The sequence below is a fragment of the Meleagris gallopavo genome, chromosome 1 (assembly GCF_000146605.3).
Source record: "Meleagris gallopavo isolate NT-WF06-2002-E0010 breed Aviagen turkey brand Nicholas breeding stock chromosome 1, Turkey_5.1, whole genome shotgun sequence".
Lineage (NCBI taxonomy): Eukaryota > Metazoa > Chordata > Aves > Galliformes > Phasianidae > Meleagris > Meleagris gallopavo.
The window spans coordinates 38,477,930-38,490,231 of NC_015011.2; the positions used below are offsets into that span (position 1 = coordinate 38,477,930).

At 36.3% G+C, this 12,302-nt stretch overlaps 2 long non-coding RNA genes across 6 annotated transcripts in view; one reads left to right on the forward strand and one right to left on the reverse strand.

Moving 5' to 3' along the window:
• Nucleotides 1-12,302, forward strand: part of LOC104910123 — a 71,728-nt gene that overhangs the window by 43,964 nt on the left and 15,462 nt on the right. The window contains exons 1-3 of one of the 3 annotated variants that reach the window (XR_004160000.1): nucleotides 4,062-4,331; nucleotides 7,379-7,488; nucleotides 8,268-12,296. This is a non-coding gene — a long non-coding RNA (uncharacterized LOC104910123). Of the gene's footprint in view, nucleotides 1-4,061; nucleotides 4,332-7,378; nucleotides 7,489-8,267; nucleotides 12,297-12,302 lie in introns of those variants that run through there. The other 2 variants (XR_004160001.1, XR_004159999.1) reach the window with 2 other exon arrangements.
• The window catches only part of LOC104910119, a 40,959-nt gene that overhangs the window by 11,337 nt on the left and 17,320 nt on the right, over nucleotides 1-12,302 (reverse strand). For all 3 annotated transcript variants that reach the window (XR_792805.3, XR_004159998.1, XR_792803.1), the window contains exons 3-4: nucleotides 6,177-7,133; nucleotides 3,889-4,021 (exon numbers count right to left, since the gene is read on the reverse strand). This is a non-coding gene — a long non-coding RNA (uncharacterized LOC104910119). The remainder of the gene's footprint in view (nucleotides 1-3,888; nucleotides 4,022-6,176; nucleotides 7,134-12,302) is intronic.

The window sequence follows — 12,302 nt, forward strand, 5'->3', positions numbered from 1 at the left end:
CTTAGTCTAAGATACATCCATAACCTCTACACAGTAAAATTCAGGCTGTTAGAATGTAACAGAAGCAGTACATTCTGATGATCGGCGCTCAGTTGCGCAAACAATGACAATTCAGCATTCCAATTCAGAACAAAGAGTCTCCTATTCTGAAACAATTTAAGTACCTTCTTTAGCTACAAGAGGATCACTTCTACTTCAAACTTCTATCCTAATATAAGGATATTTTTAGAGCGTGGGTCTTTTTTTTTTTCCTGTAACTCCCATTTAAAAACATTCAAGGTAGCATAAAGATGAGTCCATTTCTATGGAAATGGTCTTGTTATTATTTAATCAGTCCAGCATCTGAGTGATTCATGAACTGCAAGTTGGAATTCAATAAGTAGTTCAAGAGTCTCTGAGTTGAGAAAATCTGAAGGAAAAAAAAAAAAGAATATTCTTCCACAAAGGATTTGGTAAACAGTATGTCAGTGATGAATGCTACCTAATGCATTTACAGCAGTTAAAAGATACTCTGTTCCATAGCTTATTCATTGTTCGCTTATACAAATAATGAGCATCAGTGATGCATTTTGCTAAGCACTGTATAAATCCATAGCAGAAAGATAACCAGCAGCTTAGAGAAATTAACCGCACAAAGCAGTTGCAAAGGAAGTTAATTGAAATTTGGGAGTACTGTAAACGAGCCAGAGATTTTCTTCCACAAAGAGATAGAGATCAATACACTGGAATAAAGCTGCCCCATGCTTCCAGCAGTCTTTATATTCACACTTCACTCGTACTTTGTCATCATTAAATTCTTCACTGTAAGGACAGGAAAAGTGTTCTTTGTTGTTTTCCTTGTGTTGGTATGCATGTGTATACATAAACGTGTTTGCGTGTGCCTTATGGGTACACACACTGAAGTCTCCACATTCACCTTAAAAGTACCTTGTAGTCACAATTTTAAGCACAAGGCTATTTTCCTAATGTTTCCGCAGGGTGATGTTAGTTAGACTATTAAACAGTTGTAATTAGCTGGAGCTTAAAATAAGCAAATGGAGGAAGAAAATATGTACTGCAACTTAGTTCAACGTGCAGAACGAGCCCAGAAAGCTGCAGCACCCTGATGTTTAAAAGAGTAATACTGATTTTTTATGGAACAAAAATACCTTTCCTCATTGCCTTTTATTGCTTATACTTCCACCCAGCCAGGTTAAAAGGAAAAGGAAGATGGATGAAGAAGATAAGTGAATAGAATTCTGCTGGAACAAATGGTGCAGCTCAAATTCTTCTCTGCCTCTTGATTAGATATATGCGTGGCTTTTTTAAATAAAAATTTATCTTCTGAGAGGTTCTGAATGCTTAACTCTTAAGTTGCATCATTTTTCCCTACCTGCTTTTATATACCTTTCTTATATCAAATATGAATGTGATTCCATCACTTCATCAGGCATAAAGAGTTCTTAGTGATTCTTTACCAAGCCGAAAAAATATGTAAAAGCCAAAACATTTTCTATGTTATTATTGTAGCCTCAGTAACAAGACTACTGTCTTGCTAGACAGAATTTCAAGAAAAATGAGATTATTTTTTTTTCCAGATCATTCTATAACCTATCTATGCCTTGTTGCAGGGGTTTGTGCAACTTCGGAACATATGTGTTTTGCTGAATAAGGGTGCTTACAGTACTGCTAGTGTTTGTGTGATCCTAAAAGGTGATGACAGAGTGTTGTTAGTGAATAAAAAATAGATAGGATAAAAGAGGCTAAGTAACAGGAGCTTTGAAAAAAATGAAAATATTATATCCCATGGAAAATCACTGGGCTACCTTCAGCTTTTACTTTCTTTAACATAAAATCATGTTGACTAATGACAGAAGTCAGCTAACACTCACTGAATGGTTGTGTTTTTACAGATGATGGAGATGTTCCAGTATGATATTTCTCACTTTGTAGGATTTTCAGGTAGCCTTATTGATCATCATTATATTTAAATGCTATAGCTACTAATAATTACAGGCACTCCCAAGAGCATCCAATAATTCATCTGGGAAGAGGCCAATGTGCATATCATTGAAACCACTTCTGAATGGTTTCATACTGTCTGTGCAGGGAGTTTCAGCTGACTCTTTGAGGCAAGGTGTAAACTCAGCTGCTCATCAAGCAAGTAAGAAAGGTTTTTTCCCATGTTTCCATTGACTGAAGGGCTGACAGAAGGCAAGTATAGAAAACAATCTGCAGCCGCTATTGTGTAAAATATAAATCTAAATGGACGTATTTCAGGAATCTTCTGTTGTGGGACAGAGGGAATAAACCAGACGGGGAATGAAGGTGGGGAAATTCAGAGATACCATGGCAATGGCCCATCCAGAAAGGCCCAGGAAATGTCAAGGCTCATATGTGGCCTCATAGATGTGAAGGTAAAAGTAAGAATTAATGTACAGTGAAATGTTAAGAACTTGAAAGAGTTTTTGTTCTACCAAGCATTTCCTTACTGCTGAAAGCAAAGTTCAGACATCATCATTAAAGGACTGAGAACTGCACTTAGAGGCTTTTATAGAACCATTTTAGAGCAGAAGAGTCCAGCATACTCTGTGCCATACTGTGTCACAGCCCCCTTGACAAGTCAGCGAAGGGAAGCTTCTCTGAAAGAAACTAGCAGAAGACAATTCAACAGGGACACGCTTTTGCTGAGTTGTCGAAGTTTTATATACATATATATATATATTTTGTATTTTTATCTCCTAATTTCTAAAATGAAGGTATTAAATAGAAGAAGCTAGGCTGCTTTTTATGTTTGGCCTTGTTTAGTAGCATGGGAAAGATAAGCTTGAAAGAGTGTCGTTAAAGTGAGCTCACCAGGTAAAGACATTTATTTCTGCTGGTGGAACTATGTTGCTCTTCTACAGCTCCATGAATTCATTGCTTTGACTGAAAGACTGGGATCTACATTTTTCAAAATCCAGATAAATAGCAAAGATGTATGACAGAAAAAGACAGATAGCTTAACAATTCATTTCAGTAGCGCTTATTTATTAGGAATATGACCAACATAGTAGAAAGTAGCAAATTGTAAAGACCATCAGACATTCAAGAGATGAGAATCTCCACTGAGCTCTGTTGGCCGAGAGACCATGGAATACTAGGGGAAACAGGATATGTGCACAAGCAGTGCTATTCAGAACCTTAAAGTGATAATGGAATACATGCCAATCACACGAAAAGCTACAACCTATTTTCCTTATCATATTCACACATATAAAAAAGTGGAAACTTCATATTTTTTGCAATCTCTAAGTCCAACCTTATTATACAGGGACTGTCACACTGAATAAATCAGAACTGTTTAAAACCCTGTAGGCTGTTCACACAACTCATAGCCACCTGTTCTTGTGTCTGGTGCCTTTCTGTGACTTACTGTAAACACAACCTTACTGAGGTCAGCAGCTGCAAGACTTGGTGGAATGGCTGCCCTCAGTTACAGGCAGCCACAGTCAGATTATATTACTGCTCACACAGTGGCCTTGCAGGCCCCCAATGAATAAATGTTCTCTGCAGAAAGCAGCTCTACATTCTGGGACGTGGCATTTATAAGGCAGTCACTTATTCCACACTTACTTTTATGTATGAATATGTAATCAAGGGAGAAAGGAGCAGAGTGAAGCAGTTTAAAAGAATCTGTGCCAGAGGCAGCAGTAAGGCAGCCCTTCCATCTCAGCTTCTGAAGGCTTCATTGTGAACTTAAAGCCTAGGAGAGGGACCATGGCTGTCAAATATCTGCCCACAAGTACTGCAGAAACCATTTAGTTCTTAACAAGCTCATTCCTATCCCTGACATTAATTCTGCAGAAAAGATATAGTTTCAGGCCACATTTCCACTGAAGAGCCAGCAAAAAAAGTGGTCATACATACCTCCAGCAGAACAGTTATGTGACGGTTTCCTGAAGTCCAACCAACTCAAGTTAAAAACAAAATTGCTCTTGAGGAACGGGGCTTAATGTATGATTCTCTCATACCTGAGCTCAGTTTTAATCTAACACTCAACCTGGAATAAAAACAAAACAAAACAAAAACAAATCAACAAAAGCAGCTATCAACCAAATACAAACAACAGAGATCAACCTGCACTATCTTTTTTGTTTGCAGAAAATGCTGCCATCAGTTTTCACTCATTTGTGCTAGCTGCTAAATGATGAACAGAGCATGGCCACCACCAATTCCTTGCGCTGTTCTTCATGACAGAAAGCATTCTAGAAGATCCTGGTAACACGTGAAAGATCCTTTTTTCCTTCCTTGACAAGCAGCTGAGCTCATGTCTCATCTTTCCAGCTGGATACTTTAACACATAAGCAACTGTAAGTGGAAGTTTCTATTAGTAAAATATCTTTAGGATGCAAAATTTTGTAATTTTGAAGGAAGAAAGGGGAGTACATTTAAATCTAGCCTGAGAATTCCGTGATAAATGTTGAAGATTAAGTATTGTTGGCATATGCTCGGTCAATGTCCTTATTGCCTTGCCAAAATATCTAACCAGTTTTTATTCCTGTACTGTCTGATCTGGTATGAGTGTTGTGTCCCAGTGCATATGTTATGGGCTTCTTTGGCATTGTAAAACTGGCAAGTGAATCCAGTCAGATTTATAAGCACTATCTTTCTGACTCCAGAGCATCTGTACGCTGTGGGCAGACTGTTCAAAGAACATGTAAACTACTTATGCATCCAAACGGGAAGTGATATCCATGCCAGTTTAGCATGTGTTTTGGGAAATGCAAATTAAAATCGAAGGCTGAAGATAAGTTTCTTGTTCTAAAGCATCCTCGTGAATGTAAATGTATCTGAAAGGTACTTCTTTGTCATTAGATCCAATCCAATTGCCTTTCTAGCAATTATTTTATCTAATCTTGAAGGATGCATAGAGCTCTATTTTCCTAGGAAGGCTGTTCCAGATTTTTGTTACTACAGTGAACATCCTTCACTGCTTTGCCTTTTTATTACCAGACAATTTTAACCCATTGCTGGTGCTACTCTTATGAGTGAAATTACACATAAAATCAGGCCTTTGGAAATGTCATTAATAACCTTCCGTCAACCTACCACTATTCTTTCATCATTACTGATTTCTATCTCCTGTGGATAGGTCATTTTATTAAGCTTTTTATTAGAGGCTGGTCTCTCCAGCTTCGCCTACAGTTTTCAATTGACTCGGTATCCAGCGCTTCACATACTAACAGAGTTAAGATCTACTGTGTTGACTTTGTCTAGAAAATGCATTATCAGACTACTCTTGCACAATTTGCTTCCAGACATTTTTTGTTATATTTCATTAATTTTCTCTTCTAGTATGGAGACAAAATAACAAGCTTGTGCTTGCCTGAATCATGTTTATTCTCTACTGCAAGTATCATTACTACTTTTTACTATTCTTCAGTCATATAGTAGCACTTCTTGCTGAAAAGATTCATTAAAAATACACTCTGTTGAACACCAGCTTGTATGATAATTCTCCAAAACTTGGTGGAAACTGTGCAAAGCATCTATACCTATTTTCTTTGCAATACTCTCTTGCTTTGCCATTCTAGTTTGTTTTGTAGTCCTGTTCTAAAAAAGAACAAATAATTTGTTAAATAAATGTTACGGTGAAGTTCTTATCATTTTTTTCCTGCTGTATGGAACCCTCAGTATATTTGTTCTCTTTTCACTTGTATTTCTGAAGAACCTTTTATTATTTAATATTTTTTTCAAATCCTCTCTTGTCCCTGAACTTTTTGTTCTCTTAAACTAGTATTTATTTACTAACCAATCTTTAAAGCATTCTGAATATGCTTTCTGCTTGTTCTGAAATACCCTTCTCTACTGAGTCATTCAGCCAGCAGAGCTTAATCTGTAAGTTTTATATCTTCTATGTTATATAGTATATAAATCGTGGACAGTTTTGCATCTACAGACTGGAAAAAAAATGTAAATCTTAGGACTCCTGGAGTCCTAAGCCTGATCATTAAAAATTGAACAATTCCTTTGGTTTGTCAAATTTATCTAATTTTGTCCAGTCAAAACAGAATGCTTTGACTGAAATAAAATTTACTTTATCTTTCCATGTATTTCTTTTCTCTACAAATACAAATTGAATCGTTATCATCTCTACTGTTCAATCAAAGATCATTTTCTGCAGCCATTTTTTCCATGACAATCTTGATGCTTACCGGTGCCAATGGACAGTGATTCACAGACAACTTGCCCATCAAAATTAAGGAATCTTCATTAAGTGGTTATCTTTGTTCTGAAGAGTTTGGCACTGCAATTCTTTGGCTCATATGTTGCTCAGCTGTGTGCTTTAATGTTGAGGGAAGCCATGAGATAAGAGCAATGAATCATCTGTTAAAGTACCACAGATTAGGTATTTTGTTGTCAGAAAGCACATGACTTGGGGTTTTCTTTCTATTTGCATTAACTTCAAAGGTTATAACAAGTATCTCGAAGGATCTTTATCCATTTCAGCTTTTCAAATCTGAAAGTGGATATTTTCCTGTCCTTGTGAAAGCCAGAAGTTTAATAAAAGTTCATGAATTTATTTTTCATTACAATATATGGGTTGGTTGGCTGAAATATTTCTAAAATACTACTGAATTTCTTAATTTGATAAAGTGCCTTGCTAGTTATAAATTGAAATGATTGAAAACAGTGATTTAAAGTATTAATAAAAATGTATTAATAAAAATGTTACTGCATTAGTGCTTGCAAACATTTCTACAAAATTTTAATCAGTTTCAGTTCATACACATGCACCCATGATTTTGTTTCTAAAGCACTGACTACTTACTAGTTATTAGTCTGGTGTAAACAAAATATTTTCTCAGAAATCAGTTTAAATTAAAGATAACTTAAATTAAAGATAAACATGGGTGAGCTCCGAGAACCTCAGTGAAGCAAATTTTAAATACCACTCAACTCCTCAATAATGTGTGGCTTCACTAGCTGGCAGTCATTAATACACTATTTGTCTACTCTTCTTTTAATCCAGGATGCACAGGTAAAACAGTATGTCTAACTTTTTTTTTTTTTTTTTCTTTTTTTTCCAAACCAACAAATATATTTCTATAGGTGCAGGTCAAGATTATTGAAGTCTGATTCTTCAATGCTTTGGTGTAGCTGTTCAAATCCTGAAAATCAAGAAACAAAGATTTCTTTAGAGAACTTGATGGTCACCAGTTACCAAATAGCATCGCATATATTCCGCATTAATTTTTGGCAATTGGATTGTAACTAATTCTACAAAATAAAACGAAAATGAAAGCAGAAAGTTAAAAGTAAAATAAACTCATCGAATATCAGATAATTTTCCACTTGAAGGAAAGGTCTATTAATGTGGACATCAGCCTTGCTCTCTCTCTGCTCTTTGCATCAGGAAAAATCCCAGCCAGTGTTGGCTAAATGTGATCCATCTACCTTTGCAGACCTCCTTCTATTCCCTTACAACCATGCATGTTGTGCAGTGTTGCAGCTGAAGACAATCAGGTTAGTGCACCAATAATGTTTTATTATTTTTGTTTTACATAGGCTATAAAACTGTCCGATCTGTTTTAAAAATCCTTTCAGTTTTCAATTCACTTAGCTTTCATCAAATTGAATCCCCCATCTGAAATATATAAAGCAACTGGGATTAGAACAAGGGAGTTATTTTTTGGTTTTCAAATGCAAATGCAAAACTCTCCTACTTTCTTGGAGTAATTCTATGTTAGAATTATGTGGATTTAGCACACAGTGTATTGTTTCTCCTCAGTACTATTCTCTCAACCTAGCATTACTTCAGTGGACTGTGTGTGACATTATCATTTGTAGCTCAGCTGTGGTATCTTCCTGGCTGGCACTGGTGAATGGATTACAAGTATCAGCTGCTAGTTTGGCAGTCAGCTCACTTCAAAGGAACGTTAACTGTAGGGCAATGTATATCTGATAAAATGAGCTAAAAGCATTGGGGAATCCCTGAGCATGAGCCCACTATATTGAAAAAGAGACAGTACCTAAATGAACTCTAAAAGGTTTTTAGCAGCCAGAATGCGAAATGGAAGCTGTCTTCTTTTGGAAGTTTACATAATCATTTAATTTAATCCTTCCTGCAGTGTTTCCCAGTGACTGCTTTAGTTCTTTGATCATAATATACTAGGACAAATGTCAGGAAATATGAGTCTACAAAGTGATGTAAATCTTGTTCCCTATCGGAGATGTGACTATGAGCATTATCTTCATGATATTTTCTTTCCCATGTATTTATTTCTGCAATGTTTTTTTTCCAGTTCTAAGATGACAGAGGAAAGCAACAACTTTCCAGCTAAAAAATGAAGTTATCTCGTATTCTGTCTCTGGTTAAGAGTGTACTTTAGCTCCCATTTCAAGGTGAGGAAAAGCTATATCAACCTGAATATTATCTGTAAGATATGTAATAGTGTGGCATTTGTAATAAAACATGTCTTTTGGCTTTTCTATTGTTTTTCACTTTCTTCAGCTTCTTCATCAGCATATGTGATGAGATCTACAATATGTTTCTGTCTCATAGCTGTGAAATATCATAATACAAATATTGTCATTTATTTCCTTGCTCTTAAGTAGCTTTATGAATTTATAAACTATTATTCATTAGAGTGAATTAAAAAAATACATGAAAATCAAATGTATATGTCAACAAGTGCACAGAAGTTAGCATCAAATACAACTAGGACATAAAGATTTTTATGGTTTTCTTGAACTTTTTAGTGAAAATTGTATATGAGAAAGAAACTTAGAATATACCTATCCTTGTAGCATACATTTTATATCCACTTGACTTTTTATGTGATTACATTGTGCAGTTGAAATCTTTACATTAAAAGGGAAAATAATGGTGGGACATAGAAGTCAGAGGACCAAAGAAGAAAATATTTTGTTACTGCTAATATTTTGATGTCTGTTAAGTAAGGAATTCTTTTTATCCATGAAGTACTTGCTTGCTTTTAATTTATACTGCATTAGCCTTTTTCATGAAAGCATCTGTTAAAGATATTGTTAATAACAACATCTATTTAAGACATTAAGTTTCTAACATTAATTTAATGGAAGATTTCCAGTGGCATCTATTATATGTTCCAGTTAGATTAGTGTGATGGTCTTTTAATGAATATTTTAATGGACATTATTAACCAGAATATTATAAAATTAAAGCTGCGCTCAGTGGGTTCTTTGAGTTCCTATTGTAATGTTATATGAAGTCTTTGATTCTGAAAAATAACAGTCTCTTTATATTTTAATTTAATTCAGTGGCATTTAGCAAGAGCAAAAACATGCATCTATACGACAGTACTAAAGGTAGACAATGACAGAATTGGAATGTGTCTGGTCTAAAAACTATCTTACAGTTTTGATTCTGAGGGTGAAACTCTCCCAGAAGAGAGAGTTTCATTTTTTGTAACAACAGCCATGGCCATGCTTTTTCTTCCCTGCTGATATGTGTAATGTGTTGAATCTCTTGTAGCAATCAGCTCTGAAAATAATTGAGAAGCCATTTCTTCAGAGAAAGAAGCACACTTTTTTATAAGCTATTTACCATATTTTTCAAAAAACTCATTTTCTCTTGTTAGTTTCCAAGTGGGAGGGCATTGTAAATATTAATTCCAGCTGGGCTACTTCTACACCAGATTCTAACTGAGGTGCATTGCAAAACTCAGTAGATTGCAGACCTGTCTAATAAGTTCTTATTTCAGTCAGCAAACATTCAGTACCCAGGCAGCAGAATTTGAACTTTCTCTGTATTGATTTTCTGTTTGTGAGCCACATTTCTGAAAGTACATATTTTACCCATAGAAAATGTTAATGTTCTTATCAATAAAGAGGACTGTTGGTCATTATCTTCTTATTTCAGTAGCAATTATGATTAATTCCCATTTTCTCTTCTGAACTTCCTCATTCTGTTGTGGAAATGTGGGAGAGAAGACACCTGTCATGCACTTAAAAAACTCAGATAAAAGCATCTTGTATAATCAGTTAGTTGGCATTTTGAATATGTCATTATCGTTTACATTTGGGTGAACTTTTTCCTGGAATTCTCTGTGTTTCTGAGTGCTACATAACCAGCCCTCCAAAGCATTGCATAACATTGCATTGTTAGCAGAAAATTTTCTTTTAACTAAATGATTTAAATCACCACCATTTTTTATTCCTGAAATCCTAATGATCTTATTTGAACTGAAAAGTGCCATTTTACAGAATGGACAAAGCTGGCAGACCCAGTGGGATTTCCCACTGGCTTTGTCTGCATATGTGAATCCAGCCTTCACTGAAGAAGGACCAACCATCTCTTTCTCATCTTTCAGAATGCTTTGTCAAGATGTTCAAATGAAAATCTTTACTTTTTACATAGCTCTTCTGCTGTCTGCCCATATCCATCTGGCACTTTGTGATAAGGTCATGCCCATATGCCCCTCTCAGGTGAATGAATGATGTCTGGATGTGGATCTGTGAGCTTTAGAAAACATGCGTGTAGAAAATAGCTAAGCAAGTAACAAACTAATGAAGTTAGAGCATAGAAGTTGCAAAGCAAACATACGCATCAAGAAGATAAGGGATTTTGTTGTGCATCACAAAAAAGTCAGCCTTTTAAAGGTATGTCTTAAACCAATGTGCCTGCAATAATTCTTTGATAAGTGGGAGGATCATTTTCCCCATAACAGTGAAATTTATACTGCGTTCTCTAATGTTGTGCAGAGATGCATTTGTTAAAAGAACCTGCTGGGAGGTTCTTTTGAGAAGAGAAGATGCTTTTATTTATAATCCTTGGAATTCCCAAAATGCGATGGGGTACAAACATACTTGAAAGCAGACTTTATAATAATACGAGAAAAAGATGTGAGTGTCTGCCGTGCTGAGCTGGTTTGATTATACAGTAAAACTCTTTAAAAACTGAATTTAACATCTCTTTGGGGAGAAGACAAGTGAAAATGGGCCTTCATAATATGCCTCTGTGAGATAGGGAGAAGCTGGTTGCCACACATGCCAGTTTGCCTGTGCTTTCATTTTAGTTTGGATGAAAATAGCTCAGACTTGTAAACCCAGTGAGAGAATGAAAAAAAAAAACAGAGTTCAGTATTTCAATCCCATAATGAACTTCTAAATTTCCATTTACTAGCCTTTTCCCTTAAGAAAAGAAAAAATGCTTCAGGCAAGTTCTGTTGCCTGTCTTATCTGGAGGCAAGTCCTCCATTTTCATTCCCTTCTCTACTTTCCAGCCTTGGATCTGAGGATAGGGCTGGGACAGGGAGTTGGAGACCCTACATCTCCCCAGGTCCCTCTCCAAGTTCCTTGTCTCCATCACTGGGACCAGACTAATATCTTTGCAGTGCTATGGTCAATGGTAATGCAGAGCTTCACAGAAGTGCCAGCTGGCATCAAAAAAATCCTGTTTAAAAAAGCTCTTGATGTTATTTGGTTTCTTGAATGGAGTGGGTCTATTGAAACTGAGAAATGTTTCATGTGTCCTGGTTTAAACTGGGATTGAGTTGATTTTCTTCATAGTGTCTAATACGATGCTATGTTTTGGCTTTAGGAGAAAAACAATGTTGATAGTATACCAGTGTTTTAGTTTATGCTGAGCAGTGCTGCACAGAGCCAAGGACATTTCAGCTTCTCGTACTGCCCTGCCAGCGAAGAGACTGGAGGTGATACAAGATGCTGAGAGGAGACCAAAGCAGGATAGTTGACCTAAACTGGCCAAAGGGATATTCCATTACCATATGATGTAATGTTGAACAACAATACTGGAGGAGTTGGCCAGGGTGTGGGAGTACCACTGTTCAGAAAGTGGCTGGGCATCCACTGGTCAGCAGGTAGTGAGCAATTGTGTTGTACGTCATTTGTTTAGTAAATAAATATATATGCTATCATTACTATTATTTCTCTTTTTCTTTTCTGTCTGAGTAAATGGTCTTTAACTCTACCTACAAGTTCTACCTTTTTTTTTCCCAATCCTCTCCTCCATCCCATTGCACCAGTGGTGCACTGAGTGAATAGGAGTGTGGTGCTGAGCTGTTGCTGGGTTAAACAACAGTATCCTTGAACTGCCATATGATTTAGGATGGTCAGGAGAACATGGGAGCCAAGTACAAGTGCCCCCTCTGTATGGCATGGATGAAGCTGAAACCCTCATATTCAGGACTTGTTTAAATGAAAAATGTTGGTTGGATATAGGATGCTGACTTCTTGGCTTGCTGAGCAGGACACTTGCCTGAAATGCAGGTGACCCAGATCCAATTTTCATTTCCAATTCCAGTTCCAATTTGGATGGAAGTAGGACTTGAACTCAC